The sequence below is a fragment of the Pteronotus mesoamericanus genome, unplaced genomic scaffold (genome assembly GCF_021234165.1).
Source record: "Pteronotus mesoamericanus isolate MK-2021 breed Mesoamerican mustached bat unplaced genomic scaffold, CSHL_Meso_final contig_73, whole genome shotgun sequence".
In the NCBI taxonomy this organism is placed as follows: domain Eukaryota; kingdom Metazoa; phylum Chordata; class Mammalia; order Chiroptera; family Mormoopidae; genus Pteronotus; species Pteronotus mesoamericanus.
The window spans coordinates 24,824,786-24,847,575 of record NW_026555245.1 but is presented as its reverse complement, the minus strand read 5'-3'; positions in this window follow the sequence as shown (position 1 = coordinate 24,847,575).

The window sequence follows — 22,790 nt, the reverse complement described above, 5'->3', positions numbered from 1 at the left end:
TCATCTACACCTCTTATGAACGTTGAACGTCTTTGTTGGGTTTGGGTTTGGGGGAGAATGTAAACGGACAGCAGAGACAGAGATAGTACAGACAGGGAGAGGGCGCCACGTCATCCCAGGGCTACATCTCAAAGACATATACTTTGTGGGAAAATATTTTTTGTTTAAAAAATACTTTAAAATAAATTATTACTTTTTCCTTTTGTGCTTTTCAGAAAGGCAAAGAAGGAAAATAAAGTGCCTTATTTTATGATTCAGCTTTACTTATATCATGTAGTAATATTAAATCATGTTTCTGGAAAATGTGCTGTTACATAAATTCCACCAAAATAGTTTGAAGACTCTACTTTAAATAACATGTAATGATATTTTTGCTATCTGCTTCTACTTAACCCAGTATGCTTCACAGCTTTTGAGAATTTTGTAGTTTAAATAAATTCATGTGATCAAAATTCAACACAAAATATTATTTCATCTGTAGAATGTTTTAAATTGCACCAAAATATACATTTCAGTAACTCTTTAACCTACAAAAATAAACTTCTAATTAAATGTGTATTAATCAGTTGCAACTAAATATAAGATAAAATAACTCAATCTATTCCTTGGATTCTTTATGCTGATAAAACTAAGACACTAAATAACAACCCAGTAGCAAATAACAGTTTCTAGTAGATTGGTTCTATTCCTGGGGAGAGCAGGTAGGAAGCTACAAAAAGAGAATCTCACCACAAAGTCCATCTCTTGTTTCTCTTTCCAATAATTTATTTTCAAGAAATGATGCTTCACTAACCAGCGTAACATTTGATGGTGCTGAGTTTTATTAGTATTTTTGCCATCTGACGATTGTTATAGTAGATATTTAACATATCAGAGCAATATTCTCTCAATTCTCATGACATAATATCTAGACTGACTATATGTTCATATAAACCTATTCCCTTTTAAGTATAGTTCTCGAATTTACATCATGAAATCATGAATGATCTGAAAATGAAGATGAGCTCTGAGCCACCAGTTAGTGCATTTTATGAAATCTGATGCTTAGAGAAGTATTTATCCAAAAATCACCCAGCTTGCAAATGGTAGTGCTGCAATCTGAACACAGGCTGTCTGGTTCCAGAGGCCATGCTCTTAAACACTATTTTTAGCTACTATACATCAAGGATTGCATTAAAAATAATTTAACACAAATTAGATTATATATGGTAAGAGTAAGATTTACTTAAAGACACCATAGTCATAAATTTCCAATTTTCTTAATTTGTTCCCAGGCTGAAAGCTCAAATATTAAGCAGTATAACTGGCTAGAATAAAACTAGACAGCTAACAAACACACCGAGGAGATGACATTTGAATGGAGTTTTGCAGGATAGCTCATCACTAGCTTATCAAAAGTGAGGAACGGTAGCCCCAATTTAAGGAGAGACCCCGGCCAAAGATATGGTGCAGACAAACAGAATGGCCCCATGTTTTGATCTGGTGGTTCAGTGCAATGAAGGCAAACAGAGAGTGTAAGGAGGTTTGGGGGAGATGATGCTGACCTATTCACAAGTAATAAATCCAAAGGGCTTTTTGTGCTAAGGAAGGGAGTGTAGATTTTATTCTGAAAGTTATGAAGAGCACTGAAGGATTTTAAGCAAGGAGTAACATGATCTGATTTGTAATTCAGAATGATCATATTGGCAGCAGTGCAAAAAATTGTCTAGGAGAGATTGCCAGGTAGACTGCAGTAGTAATTTTGCCAAGAAGTCATGGAATCATACTTAGCGCACTGGTGGTTAGAATAGAGAACAGGGTTAGTGGTTTAAGGACTCAACAACTGATTGCATGTTAGGAATGAATGAGAGCTAAGGAGGACTTCCAGCTCTATCTGAGCATTTGCATAGCTCAGTTTACTCAGAAAGAGAATCCAGGAGAAGGCACAGGTCTGGAGCTAAGCTAAAATTTAGTTTTGGGCGAGGCAATAGGATTTTAGAATAATTTTTTTTTTTAATTTCACTTTCTAAGCTTGAGAAAGAGAATTGCTAGTATGCACTTGGCTTTAAAAAAAAAAACAAAACTGAACCAAACTGTTTTATTGTATTATATGCTGTAAGTCACTCAAGTGGAAATGTTCGGTCTTACAAGTGATGAATGAAATCATTTTCTTCTCTATGGAAACAATTTCCAGCTAATGGCCATGTGTTTGCAACCATAGCTTGTTTCACTGGTATATCTTTCTTAAAGATTTTGGTTAAATTTTTAAAATTAGATTGCAAAGCTTACTTGAAATGTCTCAGGAGCATCAATTCTCTATTGATGGATTGGTTAATTCATAAGTAATTGCTGAACAAATGTTAACAATTTGAATCTTACATCGCTAGCACTTTTCATTTTCTTCATAATGCTTCTTTAGAATTTGTCAAACAAGATTTTTCCCCTTCCAGACTTCAATTTTTTAAATATTCATCTCCACTTCCAAGACATTCACATGTATATACCAAAAATCATTACTCCCACTTTAGCTGAGATAATTGTGGTAACAATCTGAATTATAATAGAAAAATAGAGTGTTTCTTTAAAAGTTATTTTCAATGTTAATGAAGTTAGAAAGCCAGCTAAAAATTACTAAGGCCAAATCTATTGATATGAAGGAAATTCAGGTGCCAAAAATGCCTTGTAATTGCATTCAACTTTCTTTAACAAATAATGATTATATAATGTTAAATATGTGTGCTTTTATTTTCTCAAATACATTCAGAAGTTAGTCATGACTCTTTTTGAGAAAAGATGTGATTTATAAAATATAAATGTGTAGATGTGTTCAAACTCTCATTTAACCATTATCACTGAAAAATCAGACATTAAATAGTCAAAACTTCTGCATATAGTTTAATAATGTCAAAAGCACTTTAACTTGTAGAGTTTCCACTGGACCAAAAGTAAATGCAGAGGTTTCAATCTTTCCGATCTTTTACGTGGTGAGCTGTGCACTGCTTGCATTCTCCTCTTTCACCTTGTACTGCATTATGATGGACTCGTTTCCTGGTGCTGCCATAACAAACTGGGTGGTTTAAAAAGCAATAGAAATTTATTCTCTCACATTCTGGAGACTATATGAAATATGAAATCAAGTCTCAGCAAGGCCTTATTCCCTCTGAAGGCTCTTGAGGAGAATCCTTCCTTGCCTCTTCCATCTCCTTGTGGCCCCAGGAGTTCTTTGTTTTGTCACTGTGTCACTTCAATCTCTGACTCCATCATCACATGGTTTTTTTCCCTGTATCTCTTCTGTGTTTCTATACCCAGCCTCCCTCTCCTTTCTCTTATAAAGACACAAGTTATTGGATTCTGGGCTCATTCTAATTCATTCAGACTCCATCTTAACTTGATGTATCTGTGAAACCTTCTTTCCAAATAAAGCTGTGTTCTCAGGTTCTGGGTAGACTTGAATCTTGGAGGGCATGCATGATTCAACCCAGTGCTTGGTACTTTATTAATCTGGTATGAGTTAGAGTGGTATAAAGCTGTGTATTTCTCCCACACTAAGTTCTGAGTCTTTGCAGGATAGAAGTTCTGTTTCAATAATTTATGTATTACCAACACCTTGCAAAGGGCTTCAGACTAAATAGAGCCCATATAAATACTTATTTAATTGAATTATCCTGGCTTCTGGTTAAACATGGCAGATTGAACATATATCTATTGCTGTTCCATCAGGGAGCCCTGCAGATACAACTATAAAATAATATTTAATATGTAAGCATCTGTAATAACAGAATAGAACGTAAAGCTAGAGATGAACAAGATATGAACACAGTTTTGGAAGATGGAACTCAGTCTGAGAAATGTTAACTGAATTGGTAAAACAAAAGAATCTGAAATGTGCAGGGAGAGTAGGTAAAGATGAGAAGCAAGTTGATGTGCCAGCACCTTTGCAGAAAGGCTCAGAAATTGAAGGGCCCAGAGGCCCTGGAAGATGAGAGTGAAGTGTGGGACTGAAAATATGAGAACTAGTGGACAAGGCAGTTTAAGGCAGAGCTTGATCCTTAGAATATAAAATCCTCTCCCATACAGCCAAGTGACACTCCAACCAAGATCTATGCAAGAGAGTGGATTCTCACCTCCCTTCATGGAAAACTATTGAGGAAGCCCCTGGATCCAAGGACACTGGGAATATTGAAGGATATAGATGGAAAAAAAGTTTGCAAATGAACAGTAGGGCTCTCAGCTCTGTTCCCTTGTCCATTAGAAAGCCAACAGCCATGCTTATGCCAAGGCTAGCAAATACATAGAGATTTTTTTCCTAAGGAAACGAAATGACCCTACAAAAAATAAATGAAATACTAATATGTGGTGCTATCCCATAGCAATGGTAATTCACTGCTTTATCACACTAAAATTAATTCTACCAATCAGCAAGCCCTACCCCTGTACACAGAGCATATAAAATGCTTTAAGTCCTCTACCCTTAAATTTAAATGAATCTTTAAGAATCAGCAGATATTTTAACAAAGTCTAAAATAGGAAAAATGGAATAAAAATGGCAAAGGTACAGAATACAAGAAAGCTCTCAGGAAACATTCAAATGGCAACTCCCTTACCCCCTTTAAGTCTTGCTCAAATGTCATATGTTTTGAAAGGTTACCCTGATCACTGTATTCAAAATTGCAGAATGCTTTTTTTCCTTATTTACTCTTTACCCATTTAGCCCTATTCTTCATTTCCTTTTTTCCATAAAAATCATTCTCTACTGCAAGCTGTTAATTATAGTCTACTAATTTACCAAAAAATTGTAGCCCTTTAGATTATAAATTCAGGGGAGCAGGTGTCTTTGTTTATTTGTTTGCTGATTTGTCCCAAGCACCTAGTTGTCCCTGCCACACTGTAGACATGAAATATTTGTTTTATAATTCAATGGCATTGATTAATTTTAAACCATGAAGTAATAACTAAAAGAATTGAAAAGGTTTCCTGCCTTGAGCACTGTTTTGGAGTAGGAATAATTGGACCAAAGGTGATTGCTATAAGACCTATGGTACTATCTGTCATTTTAACTGTTTGAAAGTATTCCTGATAGGAAAATTTGAGTGAATCATTAAATCAGGAGAAAAATTGAATTCTATTTTTAGTAAATAATTTACAAATGAGGGGCATAGAGTAGCCAATGTTGTTTCTTCATTTGTTTTCTCATGGACAGCATCCTCACTTTCCGCCCGAGACCATGTGAGTGAATCCTGTATCTTTGCTTTGCTTCAGGATTCTGTCAGGTACCACGTGCTGAGAAAACATGGATGTGTACTTCCAACTTTTCCTTCTTCTGTTCCCATTAACGTCTAGTTCCATATGGTAGACTGCTCTCATTTTTCTTGAATCTTATTGCAAACAATAAACTTATTTATTGTTTATATGTATTTAGTAAGATTCATATAATCATACCACAGCAGATTTTTTTCATTTTGTAAGAAGACTTTTTAAATATAATGATGATGTATTGAGAGAGTTAATAAGTCATTGTCATTGCAATATAGTTTTCTTACAAGACTGAATGACTGAGAAAGAAAGAGAAAATGCACATATAACATACATGTGGCCTATTTCAATAATCATAGTATATTACTATGGTCAAGCCTATTTAATATCCCCCATAAATCATCTTAAAATTTCAAGTCTTATCTAAAACCAATTAAGTATCTTGCAGGATTTGAAAATGGCATCCCAATCCAATTTATTATTGTTGTTGTCATTAATGGTATATATTGGTGTATACAATTTGGAGAAGAGGGCCATGGGCTGAAGGCAAAGGGAGACTGTATATTCTAATAGTAGGTTGCAGTTTGGCTTCTTTTAGAGTTTCTTTCTTTTTTTTTTTTTTTGAAGTAAAAAAATACTTCATTTTTTTATTGTTTTAGGTATAGTTTTTGTGCTAACACCTTTTCAATTATACTTAAAAATAGAAAAGACAACATTTTCTTTTGTTAATCCAATGAATATTTACTGCCATGCAGTATGGTAGGCCATGCCCTTGAATAGCATATCATCTAAAGAAAAGAGCAGATGTGAAAACTAAAAATGCCAATTCATTGTGCCAAGTTCAGTGACAATGTTTGCACAGGGTGCTAGATATTTGTGGAGGAGTTACTTCACACTGCTACAAGAAATTGGGTTTGGTTTCCAAGGAAAAAGGTAATACTTGAGCTGAGTCATAAAGGGTAGATAGAAACTAACTAACTGGGGAAAAAAAATGGAAGTCTTTAGAAGAATGCTAAGGCAAAGTACAGAGCACAAGGAAGGATACCAAGTTGCAAGTCAACAAAATAGATCGATATTACTAGAACATGAAATGTAGTTTAGAGAATGGAGAAGGATAAAACTGGAAAAATAATCAGAAATCAGTTTACAGTGGGCTCACATGCAATAAATATATCAACTTTGTTCTATATACTACATCTATTTTCTCACATGATTTGCATAAGATATTGGGGAAGGACAGAAGGAAAATAGATCACCTCTGTCAAAGAGAGATGCCTATCAACCACAGGCATGTATGGTATGGGGCCAGGAGTGCAATAGGAAAATCATTTGTCTTCCAAGTTTCTTTCTAGCTTGCCAAAGGTCATAAGAGACAATTCCAGGAAGGTAGAGCCATAAAGAAACAATATGGCATATTTTCAAGAAACTAAACAAACAAACAGCAACAACAAAAATGGAATTAAATAAAAATAAATTCTTAGCAATTGCTATGCAGGTCAACCCTCCTTGCTAGACCTGATAACTTCTAGGACCATAACATTGCTCTAAATAACCATATACATGACCCTTGGAATTTATAAGCTATGCATAAGTAATTCAAAAGAACATGAAAATTTATAATTTACCAATTTTTCAAAGATAGATTTTTAGTTATAGCCATGGTAGGCTGATGTAAAATAGCTAGTCCTTAAATAGTGAATGAATCAACATAAAAAATAAAATATATATAGTTCAAATTCAGTTTCTATTCTTGGTGTTATTTCCTCCTAGATGTTGCCTATCAATGATTATTTTTTTTTTTTTTAGTGCTAGGAAAAATTAGGGATTGGAGAAAGTGCTTGGGGCATATCTCTTATGAATAAAAATGATCTACTGGACCCATGACAGCAAATCCTTTCTTCAAAATAACTGATTAATGTAATACAATTTTATAACTAGATGAAAGTCCTATCTCTGGTAAAGCCTATTCCCAATGCATTAAACAACTGAGACAAATTAGATTATTGTTTAATTAAAAGTAAGGTTTAATTGAGGCAGTTTTCAAGGGGAAAAAAAATAGAATGATGAACATAAGATTCAAAGTAACCAGTTCTGTAAGTATAGAACAGAAACCATAGGTGAATGTGAATTAGCAGTTTGATGCAGTCCCACAGAACTCCCAAAATAACAATGGGTATTCCCACTGCTATACTTCCCATTGACTGGCTGTAGTTCAGTCTAGCTGTGTGCCATCTTTATAATGTATCTTGTTAGAATAACTAAGTATGTTTCTTCATTAACCATTTTAATACTATAGGCAAATTGCCTAATGATTATTTGACATGGAGTGCATCTCAATTGGCCATCTCTGGATCAAAGTAGGCGTGATTTCTGCTTTGACAGCTCCTATTTAGGTCATCCAAATTTAAGCATCCTCAAGAACTTTATCTTGTATGGCCTGAAGAAAATATTTTTTTTTAAGATGATGGGAGGAAGATGGGGGAGAATGAGTGAAGAGGTGAGGGGATTAGGAAGTATGAATAGGTAGTTACAGGATAGTCATGGGGGTGCAAAGTACAGTAGGAAATGGAGTGGCCAAAGAACTTATGCTCACAACCCATGGACATGAACAATGGTAGGAAAATTTCCTGAGGGAGTGGGGGCTGCTGCAGGGTGGGGCAAAGGGGGAAAAATCAGGACAACTGTAATAGCATAACCAATAAAATATAATTTAAAAAGACTATAGTTCTAAACATAGTTGTAAAATTAAGCGTATGATAAAATTACAAAATTATATTAGTTATTGTGAATGACAAAAGGCTAATTAGTTAATCACAATAGCTTTAAACTATACTAACAAATTCTGTGTTCACTGACTCCCTGCTTTGTGCCAGATACTGTGTTGGGCTTAGTTAAAACATGAATGAATGATATTGACATAACATTGGTGTCTTAATGAGTGTACAGTCTCTAATTGGAGACGTATATTATTTAAACACTTACTAAATAGATGGATAATTACATACTGTGATTGTACTACAAATAAGAAACTCAGAGTTTAAATGACATCTAGACAAAGATCATAATGATGAAAAAGAGCTATCTCGAGACATGACTCAGCATATTCAGAGCTTCTAAGACAGGAAGAGCAAAGTTGGTTTCATTGTGACACCTTAATCTGAGAGGGAGCTTGAGACACAAAATAGTCCTAGAGAAGTAGGGACCAGATCATTTAGTTGACACTGTTTATCATTTTAAGTAGCTTGAATTTTATCCCAGGTACACTGGGAATCATTTGGTGAATTTAAGCAGAGTGGCATATATGAATATCTTTAAAGGTCATTCAAAGTGCTATGTGACACATGGATTGAAGGAAACCTCAAGATAATACAAGTTTAGTTGGGAAGACATTGCACAGTGTCCAGAGAGGTGAACAGAAATGAACAGATTCATAAATAAACAGTGCTAAAGTGAAAAAGATGAAGAATCATGTGTCAGTAAAGAAAAAGACGACAAAAAAAATGTTTGTTTTTAGTTTGAACTATATGCAGAAAACATCGTTAGTAAACTATGTGTATATTATGGAGGAATATTTAGACCAAATCTGTCAAATGAAATGAAAATGGATAAACAGGGTCAATTCTGAGTTTTCCAGTTAGTCTGGTGAACGAACAGTTACTGCTCGAGGACATGAAGACATAGGTTGTCCTCAGCACATGTATGTGTCTGCCCCAGACACCACCCCATCTGGTTTTAAACATGAAATAGAGAAAGTAGGTCAAACTAATAGCAAGTCACCTTTAAGCAAAATATTTTGGACATTAAGTCGCTGTGGTCATCATTTTATGATCATTAAGACCTATAAGGATGGTCTTGCTCATGTATCTTTAAAAAGGGGAAGGGGTCCTTTTGAGAGTTATTCGATGTAATCTGAAGTCCATGATGATATGTAAATGATCCCAAATAAGGAAAACTAAGTGACAAAGAACCATAAAAAAAACACATGCTGAAAATCAGAGAGTCTGAGCCCCAGCACTATTGACATTTGGGACTGGATAATTCTTTCTTACAGAGGCTGAGCTGTGCTTTGTTATACCTTCTAGGTAACAGTAGCAACACACATTCACCCCAATTATGACAATCATCAAAAATATCTCCAGACGTTGGCAAAGGTCCCTGGGGAGAAAATTGCCCTTGATTGTTAACTATTACAGTAAACCTACCTTTCTGCATATTTGCTTTTTCACCCATTAACTAATATTGAAATAATAAAATCTTGTATTCATCACCAACATTAATATACTGTATAGGTGATCAATCAATTTGCTATTCTAATTAGATTTACTGCATAACTCCTTATATTTTCTGGAGACACAATTAGTTTTTCTCACCATACATAATCTTCATCTGCCAATAGTCATGATCTACATTATAATTATAGTAGAACCTGAAATGATTAGAGGAATAATGAATTTGGCACAAAAACTGTGAAGCTTAGTCAAAGTATATTAATTAGCAAACACATTTAAGTCTTTTTTATTAAGAAAAATAGGCTACTTTCTATTTCATACTCATTGTAATGGAAACATTTTTTAAACCGCTATTGCTAGCAGGATTAATAACTGTCTTTTTGTCTAATCATATTTTATAAGTTTTTATTATATACAAATTTATAATGGACTTCTATTGAACAGCTAATGGATTGGCTTCTAATTATTCAATATGTAAATAATTCAGGGTAATTTAGAAAAAGAGAGAAATTAAATATAGACAGCTCATTGCTAAGGGAATTTTCTCCTGTATGCTCATGTCTTGCCTTCAATAATCCTTATCTCTTCCCTCCTGCTTTAGCTACTTTATTGCTCCTCTACTGATTTGGTTATCGTAATCTTTGCAGCACTGTGAAACACTTCAAGTTCCCTCTGCAACCTTCCAAAAAGTCAATGAAAGTGTCTATGATACATTTTGTAATTAAATATTCCTTTAGATTTTCTGCCACATTTAAACCAGTATCTTGCACTATTATAAATTTTTATTTTTCTGTGTATATTCTATCTACCAAAAGTGTTACAATGTATAGAATAAATTAAATCTCTTTTAAAAATAAAAGGTTAAGAAGGAAAGATGTGTCTGTGAGGACCAGAAAGAAGCAATCCCAGTAATCAGCATACATCCCAACCTCCTCATCTATGAGGGATAGTTAACATTTTGTGAGACGCCATTGAGAACCAAAAGAATTAAAAGATAAAACTCTGCTTGCATTTGTTTTTCTTTAAACTCTATTTCTTTTTAGATTAATAACTTGTGTAATGCTGAATTTATAAACTTCCCAACTTTAAACTCTTTTTCAGTACTTCTATTGGTAACACTTCTACTCTCCCAGTTTCCCAAGATGAAGATCTTGAAGTTGTCTCGTACTCATCCATTTTCTCTCACATTTTAAGTCACTAATTTATTTAATCATATTTACTAAGCATCTACTATGTGTTAGGCATTATGCTAGGATCTACCTATACCAAACTTAAAATAGTTCTTAAATTCTGTAAAATAGAAGAGTGCTCTTACAGGGCAAGTCCAGGATTATAAGACTTACTGTATGCAAAGCTCAAAACTGTAACCGACAGAAGTTAGCTCTGTCTCACTGCCAGTGCCCTATGTTAACTTGAATCATCTAATGCTCATATTAGTCTTTTATTCTCATCTCTCTACTTCGAATTGTCCAATATTTCTTCCTGTTCTATTTATTGATGAAATGAAATTTTCTAAAATTTCTTACCCAGCCATTAATATGGAGTTTTATTATCTGTTATGATAACAAAGTATGCTAGTGATTTATATAGGAGTTAACAATAATATCTAGGTCTTGCTTAAAACTTCTTTTATTAACGTTAATCACTTTTATATATTTCTGGAGAAACTAGCTGAAATAACTCTCTCTCCTAAACTATAAACCTATTTGGTAGATACTCAATAAAATATAATAAATGAGAATACTTGATTAGCTTTGGCTGTGTATTGGATTGCTTACATCTGCTGTTTAAACCTTTTTAACCCATGTCATGGACTAAAAAACAGTCATCCTGAAATGCTGGGAGGAAGCTAATCTCACCACTCTTCCAACTTTTTATTCATCTCATTCCACTTCCTTGTGTTCACAACACCCCAAATGATATTCCTATCTCTGCATTTTCTCTCCTGTAAAGATAGCAAAAAGATGAAAATAGATTTTTAAAACTACTTTTTCCCATCGCAAATCCTAGCCTGACTCCAGAGTTGTAATAAGCAGTGGATTTCTGAATCTTGAGTAAGAAACCAGGAGTGTCTGGAGGTGAAGGGCAACTTGTGGGGAAATTCGGAGACTGCGCTGCTGAGTCTTGTCCATGCCATTCCAGTCTCAACCAGGAAGAGCTACTAACATGCAGTGTCTTCGAACTCTTGCAGAAATATTCATTCTCAAAGTCAGTATGCTTAAAAGTGCAGAGGTTTGAACATCTATGAAAGTCTTAAAACCTGCTGCCAATTAAAGATCTTAGCACCAGGTGCTTTAGATGGAGCTGTCTCACGCTGCACTCTAATATCTTCTAGAACCCCTCGCATCACTTAGTGAAGGCTTTGCTTTAGGACTCCTGCTACTACTGCAATCAAAGGCAATGTAAAATTGCTTTGAATTCTTTTCTGTATCTTTTTGATTCATCTGCATGAGCCTGTTAGGAAGCAATAGGATAACACAAAAACTTTATGTAAAATGTCAAAAGCAATCAGAGCTATATTTTAAAAACCATAGTCCTCTTCATTTCATGTTCTATTTACTAACATAGGCATAAGTCCCGGGAGATGAATGCAGAGCAGATCCATGACACTGATGTGAAACTGGCTTAAACCCCACCCTCACCCATCCCAGTCACCTGCCCAAGGTATAGGAGGAGGAGGGAATGACCATAGTTTGTGTGTGTATACATTTTTAAATAAAACAATGCATTTTTAATTGCCTAGATTTGAACATATGGTCAACTCAATTATAAAAACATTCTAATTTGTCAGAAGGTAAAGAGAAATAATGATGGAGCAATTATCCCTCTGAACTTATTTCTTAATTATCCAGGCAAGACTGCTAATGATGTCCGTTTCCTAGGTTCCACTGGCAGTACAATAATTAAAGGTCATGCAAGAACATTTGTCCCAAGGAGACATAAAGTCAAAATGGTAAACTCAGAATATAAACCTGAAGTCTAATATGAGTACAAGTTCATGGTGCAGAACCAGCAGCCTAGAGATTTTTATAGCCATTTTGTTAATCAAAGAATTTATTTTGTTTCATAACTCTAAACCCCATTAACTGGCCATGATTGGTAGTCATATTCTAGGTATTAAACGCAAACTGGAGAATGTGTCTGATGAGATCATTTGAGTCCTCATTACCAACAAAGCAAAAAATAAAGATAAACAAAAACAAAAACTGAGGTGCCATCTAATGTTGAGAAACTTTTAAATCTGATTTCCAGACTCTCAATCCAATCTCATGAGTAGTAAAAGTATAGATTTAATGTACTAGTAAGAGAGGCTTTCCTCACATGAAAATGGGGCTATAGGTGGTTCTTAGAGAGGAGCATTGCCTTTAAATACCCCTCTGGAACCACGGCCTATGTCCTATCATGCACAAGAACTACCCACAAGCTTGGATGTTCTAAACTCTGATTGTGAGTAAGTGTTTCTAAGAATCAGCCTCCATCTAAAGTAAACTGAATGCTTTCCTATTTTAGTTCATGACACATAATGCCATTTGGTTATACAATAAAATGTAACTACTCCTGAGAGCAAATTCATTTTTTCCCTTTAGGAGAATCTAAGAAAGACTTCAAGACTCTTGAAATTCACCTTTGTTGTCTGAGCATAGCTACTCTAATAAAAGTATATATTTCAAAGTTACTTGGTTGTTCATATACTTCTAAAACAACTGTTTTCTCCTCAAAAGCTATCATTTTAAAATCCCTAGAACTACATTGTATATTTCTTTAAGTAACTGTGATAGATTAAATTCTTAGGTGAGAAAACTTATAGTAGCATTTGATTTTTACAGAAAAAAATGAAGTAAGCATGAAAGATGCACTCATTTTATTTGTTTTTAGTATATATACTATTCTTTTGACATAATTTAACTTTCAGCTTTATAAATATTTAAAAAATTGTTTTCAGTAGAAGGTGTTAATTAAAATAGAGGCAACTTTTGCCTTATATATTTATACAAAATTTATAGGTCTTCTCTGATATCTGCTTTGAAGGACGTATCTTTTTCTGCCCATTCTGTGTCCCGTTGTGAACCACAGAGTTCATGTTTACAAAATTAAAAATTTTGATCACTTTTTTCATTTATATAAATTAACTTTGATTTGAATAATATATTATTTAACCTCTTAAGATTCACTGGTACAAGTACTTACTAATTAGAGTTGGTTTTCTTTATTGACCATTTAATTTAAAATTTTGTTGGTGGCTCTAGAAAAAAAGAGTATTCAGATATAGGATGGCCTTATTTCACCATACTTTTTAAAAATAAACTTATACAAGAGAGCATAGAGGTTCATATAAAAATTACCTCTTCAAATATGAATTTAGGACTATCAATCTAAATACAGGTGGTTGCATATAGAAATATTGATAGACGTGTGTATTGCACAGGTTAGTATATGCAAATATATTTCCTTTCTCTGGCAGCTGAAAGGTCCTAGAAACAACACCACCTTGTAACAATGAGCACACCTAACTCCCAGATCTGTTTTCTAATAGCATTTTCAATGAAAAGATCTACTTGGAGAAATGGGCTATTTGTGGACTGGGGCAGGAAATATATGAGTTACTTGGGACCTGTTGTAGTATAAGAAAACAAGGAAGCACTAAAAAAAAAAAAAAAAAAAAAAACCCCACAACAACAATGATGGCAGTATTCAAAGGAACAAAGAATGCAGTGGAAAGAGCTCCCCATAACCAAAGCTGGAACCCACAATATGTTCAACAAAATAAATAGCATTAATGTATAATCTTAAGTACAAAATAAATTTTTATAAACCCTTGCTAATATGAATAAAATATCAAATAAACAGAGAAGTGGAGGAGAATAAATAAATCTCCTATGTAAAAGAATTCTAAAAAATTTACCAAGATTCTCTGCTTTCAAGGAAGTGAAGCATAACTCCTCCCTTCCTTTGTGCAGGCTGTTCATAGTGACTTCTTTCTGAAGTGTACATTATGCAAAGAGGAATCAAAAAGTAACTTTATAGTGGAGAAATTCAACAAATTCCTATAAAAAGGCACACTACATCATACTTGATCAATACTCCTTCAAAATGTCAAGGTCTTCTAAACAAGGTTAGAGTGAGAAATTCTTGCAGCCAAGAGAAGCCTAAGAATACATCACTGCTAAATATAGTGCGGTGTCTTGGATGGAATCCTGGAACAGAAAAAAGGGCTTTTTTATGGACTTTATTTAATAATAATGTATCAACATTGGTTCATTAATTGTGACAAGTGTACCATACTAATTTAAGATTATAATAATAGGGGAGAATGGATGTAAGATATATGGGAACTCTTTGTACTATCTTTGTAGTTTTGTGTATAAATCTAAAACTAGTTTAAAATTAAAACGTTTGAAATGCCCTCTAAGTAAACTAAGAGAAGAAAACCTGTTATATGTTACTTATTCTCAGTCACTGAACGGTAAATTTTAAGGCTTTCTGCACACTGGAAAGTGACAGAGGTGACCCTGAACGAACGGTTTTAATTTCTTGACCTCGAAGCCCTCTCTTACAGCAAAGAGATAAAGAATAAGTTATGCCTCAATTAACTTGGTGGTATCTCAAGTGAATAAAATGATGTTGAGTGAGAGATATAAGATATATAAAACACAGGACAATATGTGATCATGACTTGGTATCTAAATAGCAAGAAATGTTTTTATAACACCTTTCAATCTGTTCTGGCTTAGGAGTAGGCCCCCTGTCTCATAGATAAGGCAAAGTCTCATGAGTCTTCAGTGAAGATGGAGTAGGGATTTAAATGATACATATTTCACTTTATTCATTTTACCTGAAAGATTGGAAAACATCTACAGAAAAGAAAACATAGATAGGAAGTAATCATAGAGGATAGCTTAGATTAAGTAAGTGAATTTAAAATCAAGATATTTATAACACATGACCTAATTATATACGTATATTATGATATATTCATGCATGCACACACACAAAATTCTCTTTGAGATAGAATTTTTCCATATGAAAATCTAAAAATACAAAAACTGAGGGGGAATACTATAAAAATCTTCAACTATGTTATTTTTCTCAAAGAAAAGACATTTCTGACTTTTGAACAGGTAATTATAGTAAATAAACTTTGATTCCAAATTACCCCTGAGATAATAAACCAATAGAAGAGGTAGTTTATATGAATTGTATAAACAATGTAGCTTACTCTAACATATCCCAAATTTTATAACATAATATTAATAAATTAATAGCATACTATAAAATCAGGTCTTCCAAGAAACTGTGAAATGCCGATTTATGTTATTGATATGCTAAAATCTAATCAAAATCTCTAATGAATTTCCAGAGCAAAAGGTTAAGATGTTTTCCAGTAATTATTCAAGAAAACAAGTTATTTACATGTCTGCTGGTGGTATCCTCTTTAAGGACAGGAAGTCCTGAATGTCTCTATGTCTGCATTTAACTGTAAGAAAAACAGTCACTTAAATTAAGGCCATCTTATAAGAGGCTCCTTATTTTGAAGAGAAGTATACAGTTCCTTTTCTAAAGGCTATTACTATGTAATAAAAAAAATACCACTGATTGTGACTCAGGATTATCATATTACTGTCATAAAAAGTGATTATATATATTCAAAAGTTAATGTATATGTCTCAGAAAATTGGCAGTATATATTTACCTTTTATGTTATCTGTTAATATTTTTAAGAAATTGGTACCAACCATATTTTAGGGAGAAATATATTATAGTTTGTAGCTAAAGCAAATAGTATGTTGAGTCATCTTTGCCACTATTTGTGTGATATTATGTGACTAAAACCCTATTGGTTTTCAATTGTCTATGCTGTGAAACAAAGTGAAAGCACTAGATGATCTCGATGAGTACTTCTTAATTTAGAACATTATGATATAAACTCAGTGATCACAAAGACTGTGCTTTGTAGCTATCACAAAGGAGCGCTTGTCACACTACATAAATTATTTCTTGACTGACTGAATGAATGATCTTATAATGTCCATCATGGGGAAAATAAGTTATCAAACTAATCTCCCATGTTTATGAGTCATTTCCAAATGTTAACTTTATTGTTCATACCAATCATAATGCTTTGATTCAAGGAGTTTTTATAAAAAGTTGTTAACTTAGTTTGGCATCCTAACATGACAATTAAGAACTGTAGTAGTTAAGTATAATTATAAAATGCAAGTAGTTAATAGGTGGTTAAAGAGATTAATGATTTATAAATGATCTATAAAGATCTAGTTTTGCTGCTTGACACATGAAAAATAAGTTGCTAACTATTCAACTGTGTTACCAATCAAGTTATCTTTGCCATGCATATGCATCTTGGTATATATTTGCAGGACAATTTTATAAATTCATAATGGAAGGTGTTAAACTGATCAATAACAGGAAATATGTACCACTTTAAAATTAAAATTTAACTTGTATTTGTGTTCTAGGGGATATGTACCACTTTAAAATTAAAATTTAACTTGTATTTGTGTTCTAGGGGGTAACTATTTGCAAGTCCAATGCACCTATCAGTGAATCTACTTTCATAAGTATGATTACCAAGAAATAAAAAGCATCCATTTAACTTACTTATGAAATTCAAGCACATTATGTCTTATTGTCAGACAGTAATTTTGATAATTAACTGAAGACTCCTTAATCAATTATGATTAACAATGACAATGTAACCATCATACTGTTTGATAATTCTATTGCTTATAAATATTTTCTCAAGTTTTTTCTGACATATACAAATACACGATAGTAAAGACCAAATGCTAGGTACTTATTGCAGAGGTAATCAGGTTTGTATATAACTTGAAAGCATTCATTATGATAGTTGTCCTGGGAAAGTTTATTTCAAAATGTTTAAGAAAGTATAAATATAGAGATATTGTGACTGAAGAAGGTCCAGAATGGGAGTAGGATAGAGTGATTTTATATGTAATATAGCACAACATGCTATAATATAATTACACACACACACACACACACACACACACAATCTCTTTCAAGATAGGATTTTTCCAAATGTGAGTATAAATGATAAAAACTGTGAGGAATATTGTAAAAATCTATAAATTTATAAATTTTGCAAAGAAAGAATATTTCCTTACATATTGAAAGTTAATCATAGTACATAAACTTTTATTTTAAGTGAGCCTTTAGATAGAAGACCAATAGGGAGAGCCAGTGGAAGAATTCATATCAAAATGTAAACAAGTTTGCATATGTTCACAAGCTACTCCAAAAAGTCAAATTTTAGAGAAAATGTACAATCTTTGAAGATATAATAAGGAAAATAGTATAACTTCATAAAATATTTCATGATACAGAATACTGGCATGAGAAGAAGCAAACTGATTTGACCTAACTCTTCAAAACTTTGTCCATATAAAGCCAAGAGTTGCCAAGAAATAGCTAGAAAATCTCAATGGAAAATTCCATACTGTGTTTAACTAGTACAGGTTTCTACTAGACAGCCTTACTTTGCCTCCTAACATTTCACTTTAGAGTTTGGAAAGAAGACGGGAAAGTTAAAATTGAGAAACAAACAAACAAACAAATAAATAAATAAAGCAAGCCAAGCTTCAAAGCATTTGAGAACAAATCAGTGGATTCATTTTACCAGTGCTCTAACATCTTCCTGGAGAGGTATGCTGCAGTGTTTTCTTAAACTCTAGTTTACTGGCTGAATTTGAGATACATTTTAAGGCACATCTTGATGTGAAAGACAGACTTGTGCAAATGTTTCTCAGGAGTATCTTCAACACTGCATATTATTTTATCAATTTTTTTCAAAATTACTGTAACAAAAAATCCTTTAGATATAAATTTGTTCCACGATGGGTCCTTTGATCACCCCATTCATTAATGTAATTTATGCGTAGCCACCATTTCTGTCCATGAGTTTAGACTTACAAAATAATTGAGAAAACTTTCAAAGCCTTGAATTTTAAACATAACTCTGCCACAAATGATAATGTTCTGAATAATTTCCCTCTATGTGTCCAATATAACTAGTCCTTATGAATGTTGGCTGGATGGAGAAATTATAAAGTAGCCTACGAAGCTGCAAACTTTAGCCACATTGTATAACACTAAATTTTTATAGTGCTGATTATACCTTTTAAAATAATTTCTGAGGAGGGAAATGTAGTGTTGAAATAGTAAAAAGAAATATGGTGACTGGGTCATTTTTAAATGAGAATGGCATATAAACATTTTTTTTTTTTTTGCTGATGTTTCTCTACTAGAAAACTTTAAAATATCAGACAAATTTTAGTAGCTCCCAGTTTGTGTTCAGCCCCTTTGGTTACCCATTTGTTTAGGATTTTTGAGCATTTATTGTCCAGGCACTGTGCTAGGCACAGAGAGTTCAAACATAAGTGAGACTCAGCCTCTTCCCTTAAGTTTTTCACAGTTTGGTAGGAGATATAGATGTGCAGAATAATAATTACTATAAAATGTGATCAGGATTTAAATAAGAGAATGAGAAAGGAGCCAATACATCAGAGAAATGTGAGCAACCTAGCTGGTCTGGGGAGTCAAGAAATGCTCAACAGAGCATGTTACATTTGAATGATCTTGAGAAATAGGTAAGAATTTTTCAAGTGGAAAAAATCATGAAGGAACTCCATATCCATCAAAAGAAGTAATGTGCAAAGACTGAGTTGTGAATGGGCATTATGATTTCTGTGATAATTTTAGTAGAATGGGAGTTTAGGATGTAGAGTGGGAATAAGTGATACAGATGAGATTGTAATGCTGGTTGTTGCAAAATTATAAAGAGAGGGCCACGTGAGTGAAGCGGAGAGTGTTGTTGTTTGCTCTGTTATTAATGGCATAATTGATGGCATAACTAGGGCTCATCTGATGAAAAAAGTGAGTACAATAGCTGAGACAACAGACTTACCACAACTATCATGAGCAAACCAGAGTATATGCTTACCTACAGAAGAGAGAGCAGAAGTCTTAGGTGTGCCGAAAACCAGTAAGATCTGTTTACTTATTTCAATAATTCTTATAGAAGTAAGAAGGAGAACTAGAATAATTTTAAAAAAAAACCTTTTGGAGCTTATAGTAATAGTTGTAATAGTGACATAACAATGGAGATGTCATTGTTATGGTAAGGAAACAGAATTCAGGAGATGTGCCTGAAGTAGAATGTGTATGCTAATGTGACCAATTAAATGTGGAGTGGAGGGAAAAGAGGAGAATGTCCACCTTGTCTCAAAAGAATTTACCACAGAGAATGTAATGTGTACAGTGATGACATTATTTAGGATAAAGATTCTGTAGGAGGCAAAGTATTGGGTGGGGGCTGGGAATAGAAAGGTTATACCATGAGTTCTGTTTTGAGCATGTTAAGTGTAAAATGCCTATAGTAGACCTGGAAATAGAAAATATACTGTGGACTGAGAAAAGATAAGTTGATGGAGCAATATATGAGGCAGGTGGGATGATATATTTTGGAGGAAAAGTGAGACATATCTTCCTTTAAGACTGGAGAGAAGGTGACAAGACCAGCACTATTTTGAGAACATATAGAGGAAAAGAGAAAAGAAGATGAAAAAGTTGAGAAATTTCCATTATTAAAGAGTACATTTAAAAAATGATATATGTTATTCAGTAAACAAATTCAAAAGTACTTATGGCAAATATGTAAGGTTTTATATTACACTTTAAATAGTGAAAAATGGGAGTAAGATTGTTATTTTTATGGCTAACAAAAATATTTTTTCTCATCTGCCTAAGAATGATAGTCATATGTGGCAGATATTGTTCTGTTAGCTTGGTGTTCTCAAATATCTGTTTTAACAAAGAGCAGGTAAAGAACTGATACTTGTTGGGTTTATCTTTGGCTCCACATGCTATTGGTTATATTCTCCAAAAGCTCCTTTACAAAATCATTGTTATCCACATTAAAAGAAAATACAATCAAGGCTTAAAGAGGTTAAGGTTAAGTGGTCACATAATTAGTTAATATTGGAGTCAAGATCCTGTCACTGAAATCTATAAGATTTCCATTCTCCGAAAAACTGTCCGCATTTTCAATATTACCTTTAAATTAAAATTCTAAGAAATATATTCATGATGAATGACTAAACATATCACTTCAAGATTTTTGTCTTCAAAAACTTGTGAACTGATGGAGAAATGATGGAAGAAGATGTTGGAAGAATGCATCTGTGACATTTCTTCACTGATGGGAGAAAGGAGCTAGCATAGCTGGGTAATATTAATATTGTTTTATTAACACTCTCAGGCTAATCAGTTCTGGAGGCATCTGACTGCAAAATGGTCAGGGCATTAAGAAGGGAAAGGGAAAAATAAAACTTGGAACCATGACAGGAGCCTGTTTATGACTCTAGTATCTGATAGGATCAAAAAGTTTTAAGAGTGCCTTAAAATTGATATCATGACAGGACTAGAACCAATAAACTCTATCCCCTCAACTGTGGTGCTGTGGCTACGCTGAACCCGTAGGACAAGTGTGGCCTCAGTTGTGGGGAACATGCATAAGTAGACCTAAAACTTAGGATGAAAGGCCAGCAAAAGCGTTATTTTAGGGTTACTTATATTGAATGTTATGTGTTCCTTGGTCTAAATCTGGGCACTGCTTGCAAAAGTAGGGGCACCAAAAATGTTTAGGTTAATTCCTATTAGAGTTATTACATTTATTTTTAAATGCCAAGGAATCTGGAAGGGTGAACCAGTAAATTTGTATCACAGTTGTTATTTTTTCGGATGCAAAGCCTTGTTGGTCATGAAAAGTCACAAAACTTAAGAAAAATTGACTATAGTAAAGTAAATTATAATTATTGCTTGTTTATCAGTTTTCCTCTGTGTAAGTATATTGATAAAGAAATCATGAGGTACTAAGAATTCTTCAGTATGGCTATTTATCACACAGAGTCAATATACTTCCAGTATATTCACTATGATTAATGCAGTGCAATTACAGACATGTACGAATAGGCAGAGGCAAGACTCGCTCTATGACGGAGAGAAACAATTTTTTATTTTTGTCAAGTCTCAGTCAAAATTCTTTTTTGTTCAATAATGAATTTAAAATGATGATCACTTAACTGAACCTAATGGTCACAAGGAAAAGGCAGCTGCCAACTTACAACTAATCAGATAGTTTTGAGGAACGCTGTCATTTTTCTATTTTTTTTCTGTCACTAGTGATAATTGGACTTACTTCTTAGCAGTTAGATACTTTCTGTATAAAGGAAAATATAAAAGTAAATTAGAGATGTTATGTTGAGCCTGAGAAAGAGAAGAAATGAGAAGACATAATTGAACCTGTAAAGGGTTCATTTGTAGATGGGACATTTCCTCCTGGGAAATGAAAGATCTCACAGCAATACAATGAATATACTTCTGATTTATGGTAATTAATTCTGAATGTGAATTATCTACCACATTGCTCACTATAGAAGATGAATTGTACAACTAAATTATCAGGATCTTGGAAGTAAAATTAGCATAACCTTAGCAGAAAGTGATGTTTTGTACCTCATCTTCACACTGAAAGCATAGATCAAGCCATCCTATCTTATTTCACTGCCCAGAGGTCCAATTATAAAGAGGAAATGAAGCAAAGAAGGAACAGCTTTCCTATGTATTCTTCCATAACCCAAGTTTTTGGATGTCACACCAGTTTAGAGGAAGATTGAAATAACGTCACTCCATTAATTCTAACCTCAAGATAAGAGTCCGATGAGAGTAGATATTGTTCCCTGTGAAAGAATGTTTCTTCAATTTTGGAATGGAACAGTATAGTCAAAACTGCTGAAAAGTATGCTTACTCACCTTTACTAAAATGACATAATTAGAATGTGTTCCTAATAGAAATTTAAAACCACCTTACCTGAATCTGTACGTTACTTAATTTTGGGCAGTTTATTTGGGCTTTAACCATAATTACTGGCTGCATCAAGGCTGTAAAGTTTAAAGTTAACATTTGGTCTTCAGCTATTTCTAAAGGAAAACATATATTGGGCCATATTTATTCTCTCTTTGAACTTCTCAGTGGGAAAATAGATAAATCAGAATTCTAAAATCAGTTAAGTTTAAAGAGTAAATTGTAATATCATATCATGTAATAAAAACTATGTATTCAGAAGAACAAACTGTGGGGTAATTCATACAGTAAGAATCAGATATAGAAACTGAATTTACACAAATTCAAATAGTTACATAAAAACAAAAAACTGTAAGCCATCTGAATGTTTCCAAATATCCAAGATTTAGTTCACAATAGAATAATTTCTGAATTTTAAATTATCATTT